At 41.2% G+C, this 24,619-nt stretch overlaps 6 non-coding genes across 6 annotated transcripts; all 6 read left to right on the top strand.

Moving 5' to 3' along the window:
• Nucleotides 1-1,275: 1,275 nt before the first annotated feature.
• TRNAI-AAU (transfer RNA isoleucine (anticodon AAU)) lies at nt 1,276-1,349 on the top strand. The gene has a single exon. It is a non-coding gene; the product is annotated as a tRNA-Ile (tRNA).
• Nucleotides 1,350-7,372: 6,023 nt separating this feature from the next.
• On the top strand, nt 7,373-7,446 carry TRNAI-AAU (transfer RNA isoleucine (anticodon AAU)). The gene has a single exon. It is a non-coding gene; the product is annotated as a tRNA-Ile (tRNA).
• Nucleotides 7,447-8,017: 571 nt separating this feature from the next.
• TRNAI-AAU (transfer RNA isoleucine (anticodon AAU)) lies at nt 8,018-8,091 on the top strand. The gene has a single exon. It is a non-coding gene; the product is annotated as a tRNA-Ile (tRNA).
• Nucleotides 8,092-10,912: 2,821 nt separating this feature from the next.
• TRNAI-AAU (transfer RNA isoleucine (anticodon AAU)) lies at nt 10,913-10,986 on the top strand. Its single transcript has one exon. It is a non-coding gene; the product is annotated as a tRNA-Ile (tRNA).
• A 2,647-nt stretch (nt 10,987-13,633) lies between these two features.
• TRNAI-AAU (transfer RNA isoleucine (anticodon AAU)) lies at nt 13,634-13,707 on the top strand. The gene has a single exon. It is a non-coding gene; the product is annotated as a tRNA-Ile (tRNA).
• Nucleotides 13,708-15,081: 1,374 nt separating this feature from the next.
• On the top strand, nt 15,082-15,155 carry TRNAI-AAU (transfer RNA isoleucine (anticodon AAU)). Its single transcript has one exon. It is a non-coding gene; the product is annotated as a tRNA-Ile (tRNA).
• The last annotated feature ends 9,464 nt before the right edge of the window (nt 15,156-24,619 follow it).

The following is a 24,619-nucleotide window of genomic DNA, read 5'->3' as shown; positions in this document are numbered from 1 at the left end:
AACTGTAAATATTGACAGCTAAGTCTATCACTAATTGTAATGCAGGCAAAACTAATCCAAGTGACTTGAAGCAAAATAGAAATATAATCTATTTTATGGCCTGAGATTTCAGTTTCTAAGCATTTTTTAAGAAGTTTTGGGCAACTGGAATTCGATATAACTGTAAATATTGACAGCTAAGTCTATCACTATTTGTAATGCAGGCAAAACTAATCCAAGCAACTTGAAGCAAAATAGAAATATAATCTATTGTATGCCCAGAGATTTCAGTTTCTAAGCGTTTTTTAGGAAGTTTTGGGCAACTGGAATTCAATATAACTGTAAATATTGACAGCTAAGTCTATCACTAATTGTAATGCAGGCAAAAACTAATCCAAGCAATGGCGTCATTTACTGGCTCATCACGTGACAAGTCAGAGTGGTTGGTGGCAACATATTGCTCATAATATAAAAAAAGCTTGTCAATTCTCATTTAAGATTGGTTCCTATGCTTTTGATGGGCTCTCTAAGAATTAGTCAACTTTCAACGTATTTTACCTTTCACTGTGGACAGATCAAGCTTTGAGAGGTCAGTAGCTGGCTCAAAATTAGACCAAGTTCATTAAAAGAGAGTAGATATGGAGCAAAAGTGGCCGGTTAGCTCAATCGGTTAGAGCGTGGTGCTAATAATGCCAAGTTTGCGGGTTTGACCCCTGTGCTGGCCATTCCTTTGGCTTTCTGTTCACATCCAGTGACTTTTGGAAAAAGATCCATAGGTTTTATCCATCCAATGTGTAAAATTAATTTACAAACTTGAAATAACTTGGTTAGAGTAAGAGAGTGGCCATGTTACATCGTCGTTAACCTTAAAGTATGACAGAGTAACGAATTGAAGCAAAATAGAAATATAATCTATTGTATGGCCAGAGATTTCAGTTTCTAAGCGTTTTTTAAGAAGTTTTGGGCAACTGGAATTCGATATAACTGTAAATATTGACAGCTAAGTCTATCACTAATTGTAATGCAGGCAAAAACTAATCCAAGCAATGGCGTAATTTACTGGCTCATCACGTGACAAGTTAGAGTGGTTGGTGGCAACATATTGCTCATAATATAAAAAAAGCTTGTCAATTCTCATTTAAGATTGGTTCCTATGCTTTTGATGGGCTCTCTAAGAATTAGTCAACTTTCAACGTATTTTACCTTTCACGGTGGACAGATCAAGCTTTGAGAGGTCAGTAGCTGGCTCAAAATTAGAGCAAGTTCATTAAAAGAGAGTAGATATGGAGCAAAAGTGGCCGGTTGGCTCAATCGGTTAGAGCGTGGTGCTAATAACGCCAAGGTTGCGGGTTCGACCCCCGTGCTGGCCATTCCTTTGGCTTTCTGTTCACATCCAGTGACTTTTGGAAAAAGATCCGTAGGTTTTATGCATCCAATGTGTAAAATTATATTACAAACTTGAAATAACTTGGTTAGAGTAAGAGAGTGGCTATGTTACATCGTCGTTAACCTTAAAGTATGACAGAGTAACGAATGGAAGCAAAATAGAAATATAATCTATTGTATGGCCAGAGCATTCAGTTTCTAAGCGTTTTTTAAGAAGTTTTGGGCAACTGGAATTCGATACAACTGTAAGTATTGACAGTTAAGTCTATCACTAATTGTAATGCTGTCAAAAAATAATCCAAGCAATGGCGTAATTTACTGGCTCATCACGTGACAAGTTAGAGTGGTTGGTGGCAACATATTGCTCATAATATAAAAAAAGCTTGTCAATTCTCATTTAAGATTGGTTCCTATGCTTTTGATGGGCTCTCTAAAAATTAGTCAACTTTCAACGTATTTTACCTTTCGCTGTGGACAGATCAAGCTTTGAGAGGTCAGTAGCTGGCTCAAAATTAGAGCAAGTTCATTAAAAGAGAGTAGATACTGGGTAAAAGTGGCCGGTTAGCTCAATCAGTTAGAGCGTGGTGCTAATAACGCCAAGGTTGCGGGTTCGACCCCCATGCTGGCCATTCCTTTGGCTTTCTGTTCACATCCAGTGACTCTTGGAAAAAGATCCGTAGGTTTTATCTATCCAATGTGTAAAATTAATTTACAAACCTGAAATAACTTGGTTAGAGTAAGAGAGTGGCCATGTTACATCGTCGTTATTCTTAAAGTATGACAGAGTAACGAATTGAAACAAAATAGAAATATAATCTATTGTATGGCCAGAGATTTCAGTTTCTAAGTGTTTTTTAAGAAGTTTTGGGCAACTGGAATTCGATATAACTGTAAATATTGACAGCTAAGTCCATCACTAATTGTAATGCAGGCAAAACTAATCCAAGCAACTTGAAGCAAAATAGAAATATAACCTATTGTATGGCCAGAGATTTCAGTTTCTAAGTGTTTTTTAAGAAGTTTTGGGCAACTGGAATTCGATATAACTGTAAATATTGACAGCTAAGTCTATCACTAATTGTAATGCAGGCAAAAACTAATCCAAGCAATGGCGTAATTTACTGGCTCATCACGTGACAAGTTAGTGTGGTTGGTGGCAACATATTGCTCATAATATAAAAAAAGCTTGTCAATTCTCATTTAAGATTGGTTCCTATTAGTGATGAGCGAGCATGCTTGTAACTACTCGGTACTCGCACGAGTATCACTGTACTCGGGCTGCTCGGCGGGTACCGAGTAATTTTGCAATACTCGTGCTTTACTCGTGGTCTTCATCCCTGCATGTTGGCGCTCTTTTGAGAGCCAGCCCTCATGCAGGGATTGGCTGGCAGACCACTGCAATGCCACAGCCCTGTTAGTTGTGGAATTGCAGTGATTGGCCGGCCTGCACAGCGTGACCGAGCCTTTATACCGGCCGGCGCGCTGTGCTCTGTACACAGCCATCTCATATTCCCTGCTTTCCACGCCCACAGGCGCCTATGATTGGTTGCAGTGAGACACGCCCCCACGCTGAGTGACAGGTGTCACACTGCACCCAATCACAGCAGCCGGTGGGCGTGTCTATACTGTGCAGTAAAATAAATAAATAAATAATTAAAAAAACAGCGTGCGGTTCCCCCCAATTTTAATACCAGCCAGATAAAGCCATACAGCTGAAGGCTGGTATTCTCAGGATGGGGAGCCCCACGTTATGGGGAGCCCCCCACCCTAACAATATCAGTCAGCAGCTGGCCAGAATTGCCGCATACATTATATGCGACAATTCTGGGGCTGTACCCGGCTCTTCCCGATTTACCCTGGTGCGTTGGCAAATCGGGGTAATAAGGAGTTATTGGCAGCCCATAGCTGCCAATAAGTCCTAGATTAATCATGTCATGCGTCTATGAGACACCCTCCATGATTAATCTGTAAGTTACAGTAAATAAACACACACACCAGAAAAAATCCTTTATTAGAAATAAAAAACACACACATATACCCTGGTTCACCACTTTAATCAGCCCGAAAAAGCCCTCCTTGTCCGGCGTAATCCAGGATGATCCAGTGTCGCATCCAGCGCTGCTGCATGGAGGTGACCGGAGCTGCAGAAGACTCCGCCGCTCCGGTCACCTCCACACAGCAAATGAACACAGCCGCGCGATCAGCTGCTGTCACTGAGGTTACCCGCTGTCACCGCTGCATCCACCGGTGGCCGCGGGTAACCTCAGTGTTCATTTGCTGTGTGGAGGTGACCGGAGCGGCTGTGTGTGCTGCGGCTCCGGTCACCTCCATGCAGCAGCGCTGGATGCGACGCTGGATCATCCTGGATTACGCCGGACATGGAGGGCTTTTTCGGGCTGATTAAAGTGGTGAACCAGGGTATATGTGTGTGTTTTTATTTCTAATAAAGGATTTTTTCTGGTGTGTGTGTGTGTTTATTTACTGTAACTTACAGATTAATCATGGAAGGTGTCTCATAGATGCCTGACATGATTAATCTAGGACTTATTGGCAGCTATGGGCTGCCAATAACTCCTTATTACCCCGATTTGCCAACGCACCAGGGCAAATCGGGAAGAGCCGGGTACAGTCCCAGAACTGTCGCATATAATGTATGCGGCAATTCTGGGCGGCTGTTGGCTGATATTGTTAGGGTGGGGGGCTCCCCATAACGTGGAGCTCCCCATCCTGAGAATACCAGCCTTCAGCCGTATGGCTTTATCTGGCTGGTTTTAAAAATGGGGGGAACCGCACGCCGTTTTTTTTAATTATTTATTAATTTTAATTATTAATTTTAATTATTTATTAAATAATTAAAAAAAACGGCGTGCGGTTCCCCCCATTTTTAAAACCAGCCAGATAAAGCCATACGGCTGAAGGCTGGTATTCTCAGGATGGGGAGCTCCACGTTATGGGGAGCCCCCCACCCTAACAATATCAGCCAACAGCTGCCCAGAATTGCCGCATACATTATATGCGACAGTTCTGGGACTGTACCCGGCTCTTCCCGATTTACCCTGGTGCGTTGGCAAATCGGGGTAATAAGGAGTTAATGGCAGCCCATAGCTGCCACTAAATCCTAGATTAATCATGTCAGGCGTCTCCCCGAGATTCCTTCCATGATTAATCTGTAAATTACAGTTAAAAAACACACACATCCGAAAAATCCTTTATTAGAAATAAAAAACACTAACAAAGTCCCTCATTACCAATTTATTAACCCCGACAAACCCTCCATGTCCGGCGTACTCCACGGACTCCGGCGTCGCGTCCAGCTCTGCTGCATGGAAGTGACAGGAGCTGCAGAAGACACCGCCGCTCCGGTCACCTCCACGCAGCTAATGAAGACAGCCGTGCGATCAGCTGAGCTGTCACTGAGGTTACCCGCTGTCACTGGATCCAGTGACGGCGGGTAACCTCAGTGACAGCTCAGCTGATCGCGCTACTCACCTCATTTGCTGCGTGGAAGTGACCGGAGCGGCGGTGTCTTCTGCAGCTCCGGTCACCTCCATGCAGCAGCGCTGGAAGCGACGCTGGAACATCCTGGATGACGCCGGACATGGAGGGCTTTTTGGGGCTGATTAAAGTGGTGAACCAGGGAATGTGTGTGTGTATTTTATTTCTAATAAAGGATTTTTCGGGTGTGTGTGTTTATTTACTGTAACTTACAGATTAATCATGGAGGGTGTCTCATAGACGCCTGACATGATTAATCTAGGATTTAGTGGCAGCTATGGGCTGCCATTAACTCCTTATTACCCCGATTTGCCAAAGCACCAGGGCAAATCGGGAAGAGCCGGGTACAGCCCCAGAACTGTCGCATATAATGTATGCGGCAATTCTGGGCGGCTGCTGACTGATATTGTTAGGCTGGGGGGCTCCCCATAACGTGGAGCTCCCCATCCTGAGAATACCAGCCTTCAGCCGTATGGCTTTTTCTGGCTGGCATTAAAATGGGGGGGACCGCACGCCGTTTTTTTTTAATTATTTATTAATTTATTTTACTGCACAGTATAGACACGCCCACCGGCTGCTGTGATTGGGTGCAGTGTGACACCTGTCACTCAGCGTGGGGGCGTGTCTCACTGCAACCAATCATAGGCACCGGTGGGCGGGGAAAGCAGGGAATAGGAGATTGTTTAATGAGCGGCCGGCTTTTTCAAAATAGTAAAAGCCGCCGGTCACCTCCACGCAGCTAATGAAGGGAATAGCGCGATCAGCTGCTGTCAGTCAGGTAACTCCCGGCCACCGCTGGATCCAGCGGTGCCGCGATTAACCTCAGTGACAGCAGCTGATCGCTCTACTCACCTCAGTTGGTGCATGGAGCTGACTGGAGCGGCGGTGAGTAGCGCGATCAGCTGAGCTGTCACTGAGGTTACCCGCGGCCACCGCTGCATCCACCGCTGCATCCAGGTAACCTCAGTGACAGCTCAGCTGATCGCTATACTCATCTCATTAGCTGCGTGGAGGTGACCGGAGCGGCGGTGTCTTCTGCAGCTCCTGTCACTTCCATGCAGCAGAGCTGGACGCGACGCTGGAGGACTGTGGAGTACGCCGGACATGGAGGGTTTGTCGGGGTTAATAAATTGGTAATGAGGGACTTTGTTAGTGTTTTTTATTTCTAATAAAGGATTTTTCGGGTGTGTGTGTTTTTTAACTGTAATTTACAGATTAATCATGGAAGGAATCTCGGGGAGACGCCTGACATGATTAATCTAGGATTTAGTGGCAGCTATGGGCTGCCATTAACTCCTTATTACCCCGATTTGCCAACGCACCAGGGTAAATCGGGAAGAGCCGGGTACAGCCCCAGAACTGTCGCATCTAATGTATGCGGCAATTCTGGGCGGCTGCTGACTGATATTGTTAGGGTGGGGGGCTCCCCATAACGTGGAGCTCCCCATCCTGAGAATACCAGCCTTCAGCCGTATGGCTTTATCTGGCTGGTATTAAAATTGGGGGGACCGCATGCCGTTTTTTTTAATTATTTAATTATTTATTTCACTGCACAGTATACACACACCGGCTGCTGTGATTGGTTGCAGTGAGACAGCTGTCACTCAGTGTGGGAGCGTGTCTCACTGCAACCAATCATAGGCGCCGAAAAGCAGGACAGCAGGGAATAGGAGATTGATTAATGAGCGGCCGGCTTTTTCAAAAGAGGAAAAGCCACCGGAGTTTGAACAGCTGTGCAGCGCCGCGGCAGTGATCGGGGAACGGTAAGTAAGAGAGAGGGGGGGGAACTGACCGACAGACTGTGAGAGGGGGACAGACAAGACAGAGAGAGACAGACCGACGGACTGAGGGAGATAGAATAAAAAAAAAAAAATGACCGACATCGCTAGTAAAAAGCACAAAACGTGCGTTTTGGACATCGGAGTGCCACACAAGGTTTTCATGTAAAATCTTTCATGTATTAATCTCAAAAAGTAACATACACCAGCTCTATCTCACTATTGGGTATGTGCCCTTAACATTTCCGCCATGAAAATTCATTTTGGTGTCATTTTGGAAGGTTTTCTGGTGAGTCCGTAAAAATGGCGTAAAACTCGGACAAAATTGTTCACATCTGTGACTTTTGAGTGATAAATGCTTCAAGGGGTCTTCCCCATGCTGATGCCATGTCATTTGAGCACTCTTCTGAGACTTTTGTGACATTTTTAGGGTTTCTCCATGCTGCCGGGGGGTCATTTCACAAAAATACTCGGGTCTCCCATAGGATAACATTGGGCTCGGTGCTCGGGCCGAGTACACGAGTATCTTGGGAGGCTCGGCCCGAGCTTCGAGCACCCGAGCTTTTTAGTACTCGCTCATCACTAGTTCCTATGCTTTTGATGGGCTCTCTAATAATTAGTCAACTTTCAACGTATTTTACCTTTCACTGTGGACAGATCAAGCTTTGAGAGGTCAGTAGCTGGCTCAAAATTAGAGCAAGTTCATTAAAAGAGAGTAGATATGGGGCAAAAGTGGCCGGTTAGCTCAATCGGTTAGAGCGTGGTGCTAATAACGCCAAGGTTGCGGGTTCGACCCCCGTGCTGGCCATTCCTTTGGCTTTCTGTTCACATCCAGTGACTTTTGGAAAAAGATCCGTAGGTTTTATCCATCCAATGTGTAAAATTAATTTACAAACTTGAAATAACTTGGTTAGAGTAAGAGAGTGGCAATGTTACATCGTCGTTAACCTTAAAGTATGACAGAGTAACGAATTGAAGCAAAATTGAAATATAATCTATTGTATGGCCAGAGATTTCAGTTTCTAAGCGTTTTTTAAGAAGTTTTGGGCAACTGGAATTCGATATAACTGTAAATATTGACAGCTAAGTCTATCACTAATTGTAATGCAGGCAAAAACTAATCCAAGCAATGGCGTCATTTACTGGCTCATCACGTGACAAGTCAGAGTGGTTGGTGGCAACATATTGCTCATAATATAAAAAAAGCTTGTCAATTCTCATTTAAGATTGGTTCCTATGCTTTTGATGGGCTCTCTAATAATTAGTCAACTTTCAACGTATTTTACCTTTCACTGTGGACAGATCAAGCTTTGAGAGGTCAGTAGCTGGCTCAAAAATAGAGCAAGTTCATTAAAAGAGAGTAGATATGGGGCAAAAGTGGCCGGTTAGCTCAATCGGTTAGAGCGTGGTGCTAATAACGCCAAGGTTGCGGGTTCGACCCCCGTGCTGGCCATTCCTTTGGCTTTCTGTTCACATCCAGTGACTTTTGGAAAAAGATCCGTAGGTTTTATCCATCCAATGTGTAAAATTAATTTACAAACTTGAAATAACTTGGTTAGAGTAAGAGAGTGGCCATGTTACATCGTCGTTAACCTTAAAGTATGACAGAGTAACGAATTGAAGCAAAATAGAAATATAATCTATTGTATGGCCAGAGATTTCAGTTTCTAAGCGTTTTTTAAGAAGTTTTGGGCAACTGGAATTCGATATAACTGTAAATATTGACAGCTAAGTCTATCACTAATTGTAATGCAGGCAAAACTAATCCAAGCAACTTGAAGCAAAATAGAAATATAATCTATTGTATGGCCAGAGATTTCAGTTTCTAAGCGTTTTTTAACAAGTTTTGGGCAACTGGAATTCGATATAACTGTAAATATTAACAGCTAAGTCTATCACTAATTGTAATGCAGGCAAAAACGAATCCAAGCAATGGCGTCATTTACTGGCTCATCACGTGACAAGTCAGAGTGGTTGGTGGCAACATATTGCTCATAATATAAAAAAAGCTTGTCAATTCTCATTTAAGATTGGTTCCTATGCTTTTGATGGGCTCTCTAAGAATTAATCAACTTTCAACGTATTTTACCTTTCACTGTGGACAGATCAAGCTTTGAGAGGTCAGTAGCTGGCTCAAAATTAGAGCAAGTTCATTAAAAGAGAGTAGATATAGGGCAAAAGTGGCTGGTTAGCTCAATCGGTTAGAGCGTGGTGCAATTAAAGCCAAGGTTGCGGGTTCGACCCCAGTGCTGGCCATTCCTTTGGCTTCTGTTCACATCCAGTGACTTTTGGAAAAAGATCTGTAGGTTTTATCCATCCAATGTGTAAAATTAATTTACAAACTTAAAATAACTTGGTTAGAGTAAGAGAGTGGCCATGTTACATCGTCGTTAACCTTAAAGTATGACAGAGTAACGAATTGAAGCAAAATAGAAATATAATCTATTGTATGGCCAGAGCATTCAGTTTCTAAGCGTTTTTTAAGAAGTTTTGGGCAACTGGAATTCGATAAAACTGTAAGTATTGACAGTTAAGTCTATCACTAATTGTAATGCAGTCAAAAACTAATCCAAGCAATGGCGTAATTTACTGGCTCATCACGTGACAAGTTAGAGTGGTTGGTGGCAACATATTGCTCATAATATAATAAAAGCTTGTCAATTCTCATTTAAGATTGGTTCCTATGCTTTTGATGGGCTCTCTAAGAATTAGTCAACTTTCAACGTATTTTACCTTTCACTGTGGACAGATCAAGCTTTGAGAGGTCAGTAGCTGGCTCAAAATTAGAGCAAGTTCATTAAAAGAGAGTAGATATGGAGCAAAAGTGGCCGGTTAGTTCAATCGGTTAGAGCATGGTGCTAATAACGCCAAGGTTGCGGGTACGACCCCCGTGCTGGCCATTCCTTTGGCTTTCTGTTCACATCCAGTGACTTTTGGAAAAAGATCCGTAGGTTTTATCCATCCAATGTGTAAAATTAATTTACAAACTTGAAATAACTTGGTTAGAGTAAGAGAGTGGCCATGTTACATCGTCATTAACCTTAAAGTATGACAGAGTAACGAATTGAAGCAAAATTGAAATATAATCTATTGTATGGCCAGAGATTTCAGTTTCTAAGCGTTTTTTAAGAAGTTTTGGGCAACTGGAATTCGATATAACTGTAAATATTGACAGCTAAGTCTATCACTAATTGTAATGCAGGCAAAAACTAATCCAAGTAATGGCGTCATTTACTGGCTCATCAAGTGACAAGTCAGAGTGGTTGGTGGCAACATATTGCTCATAATATAAAAAAAGCTTGTCAATTCTCATTTAAAATTGGTTCCTATGCTTTTGATGGGCTCTCTAAGAATTAGTCAACTTTCAAAGTATTTTACCTTTCACTGTGGACAGATCAAGCTTTGAGAGGTCAGTAGCTGGCTCAAAATTAGAGCAAGTTCATTAAAAGAGAGTAGATATGGGGCAAAAGTGGCTGGTTAGCTCAATCAGTTAGAGCGTGGTGCTAATAACGCCAAGGTTGCGGGTTCGACCCCCGTGCTGGCCATTCCTTTGGCTTTCTGTTCACATCCAGTGACTTTTGGAAAAAGATCCGTAGGTTTTATCCATCCAATGTGTAAAATTAATTTACAAACTTGAAATAACTTGGTTAGAGTAAGAGAGTGGCCATGTTACATCGTCGTTAACCTTAAAGTATGACAGAGTAACGAATTGAAGCAAAATAGAAATATAATCTATTGTATGGCCAGAGATTTCAGTTTCTAAGCGTTTTTTAAGAAGTTTTGGGCAACTGGAATTCGATATAACTGTAAATATTGACAGCTAAGTCTATCACTAATTGTAATGCAGGCAAAACTAATCCAAGCAACTTGAAGCAAAATAGAAATATAACCTATTGTATGGCCAGAGATTTCAGTTTCTAAGCGTTTTTTAAGAAGTTTTGGGCAACTGGAGTTCGATATAACTGTAAATATTGACAGCTAAGTCTATCACTAATTGTAATACAGGCAAAAACTAATCCAAGCAATGGCGTAATTTACTGGCTCATCACGTGACAAGTTAGAGTGGTTGGTGGCAACATATTGCTCATAATATAAAAAAAGCTTGTCAATTCTCATTTAAGACTGGTTCCTATGCTTTTCATGGGCTCTCTAAGAATTAGTCAACTTTCAACGTATTTTACCTTTCACTGTGGACAGATCAAGCTTTGAGAGGTCAGTAGCTGGCTCAAAATTAGAGCAAGTTCATTAAAAGAGAATAGATAGGGGGCAAAAGTGGCCGGTTAGCTCAATCGGTTAGAGCGTGGTGCTAATAACGCCAAGGTTGCGGGTTCGACTCCCGTGCTGGCCATTCCTTTGGCTTTCTGTTCACATCCAGTGACTTTTGGAAAAAGATCCGAAGGTTTTATCCATCCAATGTGTAAAATTAATTTACAAACTTGAAATAACTTGGTTAGAGTAAGAGAGTGGCCATGTTACATCGTCGTTAACCTTAAAGTATGACAGAGTAACGAATTGAAGCAAAATAGAAATATAATCTATTGTATGGCCAGAGCATTCAGTTTCTAAGCGTTTTTTAAGAAGTTTTGGGCAACTGGAATTCGATAAAACTGTAAGTATTGACAGTTAAGTCTATCACTAATTGTAATGCAGTCAAAAACTAATCCAAGCAATAGCGTCATTTACTGGCTCATCACGTGACAAGTTAGAGTGGTTGGTGGCAACATATTGCTCATAATATAAAAAAAGCTTGTCAATTCTCATTTAAGATTGGTTCCTATGCTTTTGATGGGCTCTCTAAGAATTAGTCAACTTTCAACGTATTTTACCTTTCACTGTGGACAGATCAAGCTTTGAGAGGTCAGTAGCTGGCTCAAAATTAGAGGAAGTTCATTAAAAGAGAGTAGATATGGGGTAAAAGTGGCCGGTTAGCTCAACCAGTTAGAGCGTGGTTCTAATAACGCCAAGGTTGCGGGTTCGACCCCCGTGCTGGCCATTCCTTTGGCTTTCTGTTCACATCCAGTGACTTTTGGAAAAAGATCCGTGGGTTTTGTCTATCCAATGTGTAAAATTAATTTACAAACCTGAAATAACTTGGTTAGAGTAAGAGAGTGGCCATGTTACATCGTCGTTAACCTTTAAGTATGACAGAGTAACGAATTGAAGCAAAATAGAAATATAATCTATTGTATGGCCAGAGATTTCAGTTTCTAAGTGTTTTTTAAGAAGTTTTGGGCAACTGGAATTCGATATAACTGTAAATATTGACAGCTAAGTCTATCACTAATTGTAATGCAGGCAAAACTAATCCAAGCAACTTGAAGCAAAATAGAAATATAACCTATTGTATGGCCAGAGATTTCAGTTTCTAAGCGTTTTTTAAGAAGTTTTGGGCAACTGGAATTTGATATAACTGTAAATATTAACAGCTAAGTCTATCACTAATTGTAATGCAGGCAAAACTAATCCAAGGGACTTGAAGCAAAATAGAAATATAATCTATTTTATGGCCAGAGATTTCAGTTTCTAAGCGTTTTTTAAGAAGTTTTGGGCAACTGGAATTCGATATAACTGTAAATATTGACAGCTAAGTCTATCACTATTTGTATTGCAGGCAAAACTAATCGAAGCAACTTGAAGCAAAAGAGAAATATAATCTATTGTATGGCCAGAGATTTCAGTTTCTAAGCGTTTTTTAAGAAGTTTTGGGCAACTGGAATTCGATATAACTGTAAGTATTGACAGTTAAGTCTATCACTAATTGTAATGCAGTCAAAAACTAATCCAAGCAATGGCGTAATTTACTGGCTCATCACGTGACAAGTTAGAGTGGTTGGTGGCAACATATTGCTCATAATATAAAAAAAGCTTGTCAATTCTCATTTAAGATTGGTTCCTATGCTTTTGATGGGCTCTCTAAGAATTAGTGAACTTTCAACGTATTTTACCTTTCATTGTGGACAGATCAAGCTTTGAGAGGTCAGTAGCTGGCTCAAAATTAGAGCAAGTTCTTTAAAAGAGAGTAGATATGGGGTAAAAGTGGCCGGTTAGCTCAAACAGTTAGAGCGTGGTGCTAATAACGCCAAGGTTGTGGGTTCGACCCCCTTGCTGGCCATTCTTTTGGCTTTCTGTTCACATCCAGTGACTTTTGGAAAAAGATCGGTAGGTTTTATCCATCCAATGTGTAAAATTAATTTACAAACTTGAAATAACTTGGTTAGAGTAAGAGAGTGGCCATGTTACATCGTCGTTAAAATTAAAGTATGACAGAGTAACGAATTGAAGCAAAATAGAAATATAATCTATTGTATGGCCAGAGATTTCAGTTTCTAAGTGTTTTTTAAGAAGTTTTGGGCAACTGGAATTCGATATAACTGTAAATATTGACAGCTAAGTCTATCACTAATTGTAATGCAGGCAAAACTAATCCAAGCGACTTGAAGCAAAATAGAAATATAATCTATTTTATTGCCAGAGATTTCAGTTTCTAAGCGTTTTTTAAGAAGTTTTGGGCAACTGGAATTCGATATAACTGTAAATATTGACAGCTAAGTCTATCACTAATTGTAATGCAGGCAAAACTAATCCAAGCAACTTGAAGCAAAATAGAAATATAATCTATTGTATGGCCAGAGATTTCAGTTTCTAAGCGTTTTCTAAGAAGTTTTGGGCAACTGGAATTCGATATTACTGTAAATATTGACAGCTAAGTCTATCACTAATTGAAATGCAGGCAAAAACTAATCCAAGCAATGGCGTAATTTACTGGCTCATCACGTGACAAGTTAGAGTGGTTGGTGGCAACATATTGCAATATAAAAAAAGCTTGTCAATTCTCATTTAAGATTGGTTCCTATGCTTTTGATGGGCTCTCAAAGAATTAGTCAACTTTCAACGTATTTTACCTTTCACTGTGGACAGATCAAGCTTTGAGAGGTCAGTAGCTGGCTCAAAATTAGAGCAAGTTCATTAAAAGAGAGTAGATATGGGGTAAAAGTGGCCGGTTAGCTCAATCGGTTAGAGCATGGTGCTAATAACGCCAAGGTTGCGGGTTCGACCCCCGTGCTGGCCATTTCTTTGGCTTTTTGTTCACATCCAGTGACTTTTGGAAAAAGATCCGTAGGTTTTATCCATCCAATGTGTAAAATTAATTTACAAACTTGAAATAACTTGGTTAGAGTAAGAGAGTGGCCATGTTGCATTGTCGTTAACCTTAAAGTATGACAGAGTAACGAATTGAAGCAAAATAGAAATATAATCTATTGTATGGCCAGAGATTTCAGTTTCTAAGCGTTTTTTAAGAAGTTTTGGGCAACTGGAATTCGATATAACTGTAAATATTGACAGCTAAGTCTATCACTAATTGTAATGCAGGCAAAACTAATCCAAGCGACTTGAAGTAAATTAGAAATATAATCTATTGTATGGCCAGAGATTTCAGTTTCTAAGCGTTTTTTAAAAAGTTTTGGGCAACTGGAATTCGATATAACTGTAAATATTGACAGCTAAGTCTATCACTAATTGTAATGCAGGCAAAAACTAATCCAAGCAATGGCGTAATTTACTGGCTCATCACGTGACAAGTTAGAGTGGTTAATGGCAACATATTGCTCATAATATAAAAAAAGCTTGTCAATTCTCATTTAAGATTGGTTCCTATGCTTTTGATGGGCTCTCTAAGAATTAGTCAACTTTCAACGTATTTTACCTTTCACTGTGGACAGATCAAGCTTTGAGAGGTCAGGAGCTGGCTCAAAATTACAGCAAGTTCATTAAAAGAGAGTAGATATGGGGCAAAAGTGGCCGGTTAGCTCAATTGGTTAGAGCATGGTGCTAATAACGCCAAGGTTGCGTGTTCGACCCCCGTGCTAACCATTCCTTTGGCTTTCTGTTCACATCCAGTGACTTTTGGAAAAAGATCCGTAGGTTTTATCCATCCAATGTGTAAAATTAATTTACAAACTTGAAATAACTTGGTTAGAGTAAGAGAGTGGCCATGTTACATCGTCGTTAACCTTAAAGTATGACAGAGTAACCAATTGAAGTAAAATAGAAATATAATCTATTGTATGGCCAGAGATTTCAGTTTCTAAGCGTTTTTTAAGAAGTTTTGGGCAACTGGAATTCGATATAACTGTAAATATTGACAGCTAAGTCTATCACTAATTGTAATGCAGGCAAAAACTAATCCAAGCAATGGCGTAATTTACTGGCTCATCACGTGACAAGTTAGAGTGTTTGGTGGCAACATATTGCTCATAATATAAAAAAAGGTTGTCAATTCTCATTTAAGATTGGTTCCTATGCTTTTGATGGGCTCTCTAAGAATTAGTCAACTTTCAACGTATTTTACCTTTCACTGTGGACAGATCAAGCTTTGAGAGGTCAGGAGCTGGCTCAAAATTACAGCAAGTTCATTAAAAGAGAATAGATATTGGGCAAAAGTGGCCGGTTAGCTCAATTGGTTAGAGCGTGGTGCTAATAACGCCAAGGTTGTGGGTTCGACCCCCGTGCTGGCCATTCCTTTGGCTTTCTGTTCACATCCAGTGACTTTTGGAAAAAGATCCGTAGGTTTTATCCATCCAATGTGTAAAATTAATTTACAAACTTGAAATAACTTGGTTAGAGTAAGAGAGTGGCCATGTTACATCGTCGTTAACCTTAAAGTATGACAGAGTAAGGAATTGAAGCAAAATAGAAATATAATCTATTGTATGGCCAGAGATTTCAGTTTCTAAGCGTTTTTTAAGAAGTTTTGGGCAACTGGAATTCGATATAACTGTAAATATTGACAGCTAAGTCTATCACTAATTGTAATGCAGGCAAAAACTAATCCAAGCAATGGCGTAATTTACTGGTTCATCACGTGACAAGTTAGAGTGGTTGGTGGCAACATATTGCTCATAATATAAAAAAAGCTTGTCAATTCTCATTTAAGATTGGTTCCTATGCTTTTGATGGGCTCTCCAAGAATTAGTCAACTTTCAACGTATTTTACCTTTCACTGTGGACAGATCAAGCTTTGAGAGGTCAGTAGCTGGCTCAAAATTAGTGCAAGTTCATTAAAAGAGAGTAGATAAGGGGTAAAAGTGGCCGGTTAGCTCAATCAGTTAGAGCGTGGTGCTAATAACACCAAGGTTGTGGGTTCGACCCCCGTGCTGGCCATTCCTTTGGCTTTCTGTTCACATCCACTGACTTTTGGAAAAAGATCCGTAGGTTTTATCCATCCAATGTGTAAAATTAATTAAGAAACTTGAAATAACTTGGTTAGAGTAAGAGAGTGGCCATGTTACATCGTCGTTAACTTTAAAGTATGACAGAGTAACGAATTGAAGCAAAATAGAAATATAATCTATTGTATGGCCAGAGATTTCAGTTTCTAAGCGTTTTTTAAGAAGTTTTGGGCAACTGGAATTCGATATAACTGTAAATATTGACAGCTAAGTCTATCACTAATTGTAACGCAGGCAAAACTAATCCAAGCGACTTGAAGCAAAATAGAAATATAATCTATTTTATGGCCAGAGATTTCAGTTTCTAAGCGTTTTTTAAGAAGTTTTGTGCAACTGGAATTCGATATAACTGTAAATATTGACAGCTAAGTCTATCACTAATTGTAATGCAGGCAAAACTAATCCAAGCAACTTGAAGCAAAATAGAAATATAATCTATTGTATGGCCAGAGATTTCAGTTTCTTAGCGTTTTTTAAGAAGTTTTGGGCAACTGGAATTCGATATAACTGTAAATATTGACAGCTAAGTCTATCACTAATTGTAATGCAGGCAAAAACTAATCCAAGCAATGGCGTAATTTACTGGCTCATCACGTGACAAGTTAGAGTGGTTGGTGGCAACATATTGCTCATAATTAGCGTTGAGCGTGGTTCGCGGTTCGTGGTTCTCCAGTTCTAGGCTCGAGTGATTTTGGGGGTTGTTCGAGATCGAACTAGAACTCGAGCTTTTTGCAAAAGCTCGATAGTTCTAGATACGTTCGAGAACGGTTCTAGCAGCAAAAAGCATGGCTTTTTACAGCTACAGTGTGCAGGAGCCATCGCTGGCAGCCTGCCAGAAGCTGGTAACCAAGATAAACATCGGGTATCCAAGCAAAGCGCTTTGGTTAGTAACCCGATGTTTATCCTAGTTACGTGCAGGAAGCCCACACTTCCCCGCTCAGCTCACTCCGCCCCCTCCTGCCCGCGGCATGTACACACGTACACACACACACACACACTCACATACACACGGTCCCGCTCGGCTTACCTGCGGTGATGAAGTCCCGCCATCCCGACCTCAGCGCTGTCACTGTCCTCCATGGCCGCCGCTTGTCACATCACCTCTCGCTTCCAACCCGAGACTGACTAGCGGTGACGTCACGGGCCTCTCGCGATACTTGGTGTGAAGACGCCGGTCATTGAACTCAGTGACAGGGGCTGTCAGTGGGCTGGAGATCAGCGCAGGTAATGTACCTCGCTGACAGCAGCACTTGTCATGCCCTGCAGTGACCTGGGCTGACCCATTGATGTTAGCTCAGGTCACTGCACTGCTCTCCCAGCCAATGGGGAACATCCTGCTCTTCATTGACTGGGACAGTGTGGATCGTCATGGCAACCCCTTGGATTACAGCAGACCTGGATTTGTTTTTCATTCTAATAAATTGGTTAAAGAGGGAATGTTTTGGGGAGTGTTTTTTCAAATAAAAATGTGTTTGTCGTCTATTTTTTTTATTACTGACTGGGTTGGTGATGTCGGGTATCTGATAGACGCCTGACCTCACCAACCCCAGGGCTTGATGCCAGGTGACATTACACATCTGGTATTAACCCCATATATTACCCCGTTTGCCACCGCACCAGGGCGCGGGATGAGCTGGGGTGAAGCACCAGGATTGGCGCATCTAATGGATGCGCCACTTCTGGGGCGGCTGCGGCCTGCTATTTTTAGGCTGGGGAGAGTCCAATAACCATGGACCTCCCTAGTCTGAGAATATCAGGCCCCAGCTGTCTGCTTTTCCTTGGCTGGTGATCCAATTTTGGGGGACCCCTACGTGGTTTTTTTTTTAATTATTTATTTAATTTAAAATAACAGCGTGGGGTGCCCTCAGTTTTGGATTACCAGCCAAGGTGAGGTTGCCAGCTGTGGCCTGCAGGCTGCAGCCGTCTGCTTTACCCTAGCTGGCTACAAAACTAGTGGGAACCCTACGTCATTTTTTTTTTCATTTTTTTGGCTAAATACAAAGCTAAGCACCCCTTAGTGCCACATGAAAGGCACCAAAGGGTGCTCCACTTTTTCTCCACTTTTTCTCCACTTTTTCTCCACTTTTTCTCCATTTTTTTCCACTTTTTCTCCACTTTTTCTCCATTTTTTCTCCACTTTTTCTCCACTTTTTCTCCACTTTTTCTAAACTTTTTCTCCATTTTTTCTCCACTTTTTCTCCACTTTTTCTCCACTTTTTACTCCATTTTTACTCCACTTTTTCTCCACTTTTTCTCCACTTTTTTCTCCACTTTTTCTCCACTTTTTCTCCACTTTTTCTACATTTATTTCTACATTTTTTTCTCCATTTTTACTCCACTATTTCTCCATTTTTTTCTCCACTTTTTCTCCACTTTTTCTCCACTTTTTCTACATTTTTTTCTCCATTTTTTTCTCCACTTTTTCTCCATTTTTACTCCACTTTTTCTCCATTTTTTTCTCCACTTTTTCTCCATTTTTACTCCACTTTTTCTCCACTTTTTCTCCACTTTTTCTCCACTCTTTCTCCATTTTTACTCCACTTTTTCTCCATGTTTTTCTCCACTTTTTCTCCACTTTTTCTCCATTTTTACTCCACTTTTTCTCCACTTTTTCTCCACTTTTTCTCCATTTTTTTCTCCACTTTTTCTCCACTTTTTCTCCACTTTTTCTCCACTTTTTCTCCATTTTTTCTCCATTTTTTCTCCACTTTTTCTCCACTTTTTCTACATTTTTTTCTCCATTTTTTCTCCACTTTTTCTACATTTTTACTCCACTTTTTCTCCATTTTTTTCTCCACTTTTTCTCCACTTTTTCTCCACTTTTTCTCCACTTTTACTCCACTTTTTCTCCATTTTTTTCTCCACTTTTTCTCCATTTTTCTCCACTTTTTCTCCACTTTTTCTCCATTTTTTCTCCATTTTTTCTCCACTTTTTCTCCACTTTTTCTACATTTTTTTCTCCATTTTTTCTCCACTTTTTCTCCATTTTTACTCCACTTTTTCTCCATTTTTTTCTCCACTTTTTCTCCACTTTTTCTCCACTTTTACTCCACTTTTTCTCCATTTTTTTCTCCACTTTTTCTCCACTTTTTCTCCACTTTTTCTCCATTTTTTCTCCATTTTTTTTTCCACTTTTTCTCCACTTTTTCTCCATTTTTTCTCCACTTTTTCTCCACTTTTTCTCCGTTCTTTTTCTATGGTCAGTCTACCCATTAGCTCTGCCATGCATAATGTAGCTCTACACCTACTGCACATGTTACTTTATGATTGACATCTCTTTCGTACCAGAGCTTTCTAAGCCTACTCTGACCCCATATTTGTCATTACTATATTGTCCTTGTACTGTATTATGACATTTGTATCATGTGTTTCATTTCTTGCTGTGTTGCAATTTTTTTGCTGCATCCCAATTGTACCTCTACATTGTTCGAGTTTATGTTATTGTTCTCTCACTCTTATGTGATACTGATTATTGTCATTTTTCATGATTACAAGCAGATAAGTCCAATCTGACGAAGGCTCAGGCCGAAACGTCATTTGTAACTTGTTTTGGACAAAAACATATATGCTTATGAAAAAAAAAATTTCTTAATACGGACCAATAAAGAGTGATTTTGCATTACTATCCGTTGTGACTTACTGACTTAGTCCTGGAGATTTAGAGTGCCGAGGTTACTCACTAATTTTATCTATTATTACCTCTGAGCACCTATATACCAGTGAGCAGAGCTTCCTCTACAGTAGTTCTCCTGATTAGGCATGCCCTTACCTCATGAGCAGGGCATTGCAGCTTTGGTAGCAACCATTACGACATGGACTCTGCTGCTGTGGACCTGGGGAGAGTGAGTGCAGATTCATTGCACCCACACTCCTCACATGAAGGGTCCGCACTCCTAGAAAATGGGGGATACGTTCCCTGAGTGTCTCCCCCCCATATTCTAGACGGTCCAGAGTCATCGTGGGACCCCTTTATTTTTTTTCTTACAATAAATTGGTGAAAGAGGAAATGTTTTGGGGACTGTTTTTTCAAATAAATTTCTTTTGTCGATTTTTTTTTTTTGTTAGTACTGACAGTTTATGATGTTGGGTATCTAATAGACGCCATGACATCACAAACTACTGGGCTTTATCTCAGGTGACTTTACAGCTAGTATCAACCCGATTTATTACCCCGTTTGCCACTGCACCAGGGCACGGGATGAGCTGGGGTGAAGCGCCAGGATTGGCGCATCTAGTGGATGTGCCACGTCTGGGGTGCCTGCGGCCTGCTATTTTTAGGCTGTGAAGGCCCAATAACTATGGACCTTCCCACCCTTTGAATACCAGACCACAGCTGTCCGCTTTACCTTGGCTGGTGATCCAATTTTGGGGGGACCCTACTTTTATTGTGTAATTATTAATATTTATAAAATAATTATAAAAAAGAGCCTGAGGGGACCTCCACATTGGATCCCCAACCACGGTAAAGCTGCCAGCTGTGGTTTTCAGGCTACAGCCGTCTGCTTTACCCTAGCTGGCTATCAAAAATGGGGGGACCCAACGTCATTTTTTTTTTAACTATTTTTTAAATAGAAAAAGTTAATGGGCTTCCCTGTATTTTGATTGCCAACCAAGGTAACGGCAGGCAGATGGGGGTGGCAACCCATAGCTGTCTGCTTTATCTGCTGAGAATCAAAAATACCGTGGAGCGCTACGCAATTTTTTTAAAGATTTATTTTTACAGCACTGTGATGTCCAGCAATCAAAATACAGGGAAGCCCATTTTATTTTTAGTTATTTAAATAAACAATTAAAAAAAATATATATGGGCTCCCGCTGCATTTTTTGTATTGCTAGCTAAGGGTAATCCAAGCAGCTACTGGCTGCTAACCCCCACTGCTTGGTGTTACCTTCACTGGCAATGGAAAATCCAGGGAAGCATTTTTTATTTTTTTTGCCAAAAAACTACAAAAAAAGGACGTGAGCTTCGCCATATTTTTGTATGCTAGCCAGGTACAGCAGGCAGGTGCTGGAAGAGTTGGATACAGCGCCAGAAGATGGCGCTTCTATGAAAGTGCCATTTTCTGAGGCGGCTGCAGACTGCAATTCGCAGCAGTGAGGCCCAGAAAGCTCAGGCCAACCTGTGCTGCGGATTCCAATCCCCAGCTGCCTAGTTGTACCTGGCTGGACACAAAAATGGGGCGAAGCCTACGTAATTTGTTTTCTAATTATTTCATGAAATTCATGAAATAATAAAAAAAGGGCTTCCCTTTATTTTTGGTGCCCAGCCGGGTACAAATAGGCAACTGGGGGTTGGGGGCAGCTGTACCTGCCTGCTGTACCTGGCTAGCATACAAAAATATGGCGAAGCCCACATAATTTTTTCAGGGGGCAAAAAACTTCTGCATACAGTCCTGGATGGAGTATGCTGAGCCTTGTAGTTCTGCAGCTGCTGTCTGTCTGTATGGAGAAGAGCAGACAGCAGCTGCAGAACTACAAGGCTCAGCATACTCCATCCAGGACTGTATGCAGAATTTTTTTGCCCACCAAAAAAATGACGTGGGCTTCGCCATATTTTTGTATGCTAGCCAGGTACAGCAGGCAGCCACGGGCTGCCTCCAACCCCCAGTTGCCTATTTGTACCCGGCTGGGAACCAAAAATATAGGGAAGCCCATTTTTTTTTAATTATTTCACTTATTTCATGAAATAATTAAAAAACAAATGACGTGGGCTTCGCCCCATTTTTGTGTGCAGCCGGGTACAACTAGGCAGCTGGGGATTGGAATCCACAGCACAGGTTAGCCCAAGGTTTCTGGGCGCCTCTGCTGCGGATTTCAGTCCGCAGCCGTCCCAGAAAATGGCGCTCTCATAGAAGCGCCATCATCTGTCACTGTATCCAACTCTTCCAACAGCCCTGGAGCCGGGTGGCTTGTTGGGTAATCATGAGTTAATACTGGCTTTGTTTTACTAGCCAGTATTAAGCCAGAGATTCTTAATGTCAGGCACGTTTGACCCGGCCATTAAGAATCTCCAATAAAGGGTTAAAAAAAGACACCACACAGAGAAAAAATACTTTAATAGAAATAAATACACAGACACATTAGAGACTCCATCTTTATTACCCCCTGTCAGCCCTCCACGATCCTGCTCTTCTGTCTTCTTTCTTTCTAGTGTGGTAGTAGTGAGGATTGTAGTGAGGATGAGGTTCACCAGCCCATCACTTGATGAGCTGGGGAACCTCATCCTCACTACAATCCTCACTAGTGTAGTAGTAGTGACGATTGTAGTGAGGATGAGGTTCACCAGCCCATCACTTGGGGCTGGGGAACCTCATCCTCAGTACAATCCTCACTACAATCGGGAAGCAGTGTGCAGCCTTCACTCCGTGAGTGATTAGTGCTGGCTGTCAGCGGTAACAGCGGTAACGCTGACAGACGCGTTACCATAGCAACGGTGCTCTCGGAGCTGCGGTTAGCGATGACGTCACCGCTAACTGCGTTGCTATGGCAACGGTGATCTCCGTTAATGACCGGCTGTGTCAGCCGGTCCCTAACGGAACGGGGAGTCGACCGTGTGCTAGAGCATGTCGCCGGTACACGGCGATACACATATGTGCACCGTGTACCGGAGAGATGCACTCGCAGGTCCTACATGACGCGTCATAGTCATGTGACCAGTCTGTAGCCAATGAGATAATAGCCACGTGACTGGTCACATGGCTATTTTGACGTCACGACAGGTCCTGCATCTCTGCTGGCAGTGCCGGTCACGGGAGGATTCAGCGATCATCGGATGGAATAGCGGCAGGAGACAGAGTGCATAAGGGATTGCGGGGACCGGTAAGTGTTATGGCAATGTTTATTAACTGTTTGTGTACATTTATAATGCATTTTTATGTGTTTGTGATTGCCTCCCATTATAGCCTATTGGTTCTAGTTCGGTTTGTCGAACGTTCGACGAACCGAACTCGAACGGGACCCCCGTTCGGCGAGCCGACCTCGAGCCGAACCGCAACCAATTCGCTCATCTCTACTCATAATATAATAAAAGCTTGTCAATTCTCATTTAAGATTGGTTCCTATGCTTTTGATGGGCTCTCAAAGAATTAGTCAACTTTCAACGTATTTTACCTTTCACTGTGGACAGATCAAGCTTTGAGAGGTCAGTAGCTGGCTCAAAATTACAGCAAGTTCATTAAAAGAGAGTAGATATGGGGTAAAAGTGGCCGGTTAGCTCAATCGGTTAGAGCGTGGTGCTAATAACACCAAGGTTGCGGGTTCGTCCCCAGTGCTGGCAATTCTCTTGGCTTTCTGTTCACATCCAGTGACTTTTGGAAAAAGATCCGTAGGTTTTATCCATCCAATGTGTAAAATTAATTTACAAACTTGAAATAACTTGGTTAGAGTAAGAGAGTGGCCATGTTGCATCGTCGTTAACCTTAAAGTATGACAGAGTAACGAATTGAAGCAAAATAGAAATATAATCTAATATAATCTATTGTATGGCCAGAAATTTCAGTTTCTAAGCATTTTTTAAGAAGTTTTGGGCAACTGGAATGCGATATAACTGTAAATATTGACAGCTAATTCTATCACTAATTGTAATGCAGGCAAAACTAATCCAAGCGACTTGAAGTAAAATAGAAATATATTCTATTGTATGGCCAGAGATTTCAGTTTCTAAGCGTTTTTTAAGAAGTTTTGGGCAACTGGACTTCGATATAACTGTAAATATTGACAGCTAAGTCTATCACTAATTGTAATGCAGGCAAAAACTAATCCAAGCAATGGCATAATTTACTGGCTCATCACGTGACAAGTTAGAGTGGTTGGTGGCAAAATATTGCTCATAATATAAAAAAAGCTTGTCAATTCTCATTTAAGATTGGTTCCTATGCTTTTGATGGGCTCTCTAAGAATTAGTCAACTTTCAACGTATTTTACCTTTCACTGTGGACAGATCAAGCTTTGAGAGGTCAGTAGCTGGCTCAAAATTAGAGCAAGTTCATTAAAAAAGAGTGGATATGGGGCAAAAGTGGCCGGTTAGCTCAATCGGTTAGAGCGTGGTGCTAATAACACCAAGGTTGCGGGTTTGACCCCCGTGCTGGCTATTCCTTTGGCTTTCTGTTCCCATCCAGTGACTTTTGGAAAAAGATCCGTAGGTTTTATCCATCCAATGTGTAAAATTAATTTACAAACTTGAAATAACTTGGTTAGAGTAAGAGAAAGGCCATGTTACATCGTCGTTAACCTTAAAGTATGACAGAGTAACGAATTGAAGCAAAATAGAAATATAATCTATTGTATGGCCAGAGATTTCAGTTTCTAAGCATTTTTTAAGAAGTTTTGGGCAACTGGAATTCGATATAACTGTAAGTATTGACAGCTAAGTCTATCACTAATCATAATGCAGGCAAAACTAATCCAAGCGACTTGAAGCAAAATAGAAATATAATCTATTTTATGGCCAGAGATTTCAGTTTCTAAGCGTTTTATAAGAAGTTTTGGGCAACTGGAATTCGATATAACTGTAAATATTGACAGCTAAGTCTATCACTAATTGTAATGCAGGCAAAACTAATCCAAGCAACTTGAAGCAAAATAGAAATATAATCTATTGTATGGCCAGAGATTTCAGTTTCTAAGCGTTTTTTAAGAAGTTTTGGGCAACTGGAATTCGATATAACTGTAAATATTGACAGCTAAGTCTATCACTAATTGTAATGCAGGCAAAAACTAATCCAAGCAATGGTGTAATTTACTGGCTCATCA

Source organism: Anomaloglossus baeobatrachus, chromosome 4 (genome assembly GCF_048569485.1).
Source record: "Anomaloglossus baeobatrachus isolate aAnoBae1 chromosome 4, aAnoBae1.hap1, whole genome shotgun sequence".
NCBI classification, from domain to species: Eukaryota; Metazoa; Chordata; class Amphibia; order Anura; family Aromobatidae; genus Anomaloglossus; species Anomaloglossus baeobatrachus.
This window is presented reverse-complemented; position numbering and strand designations above follow the sequence as displayed.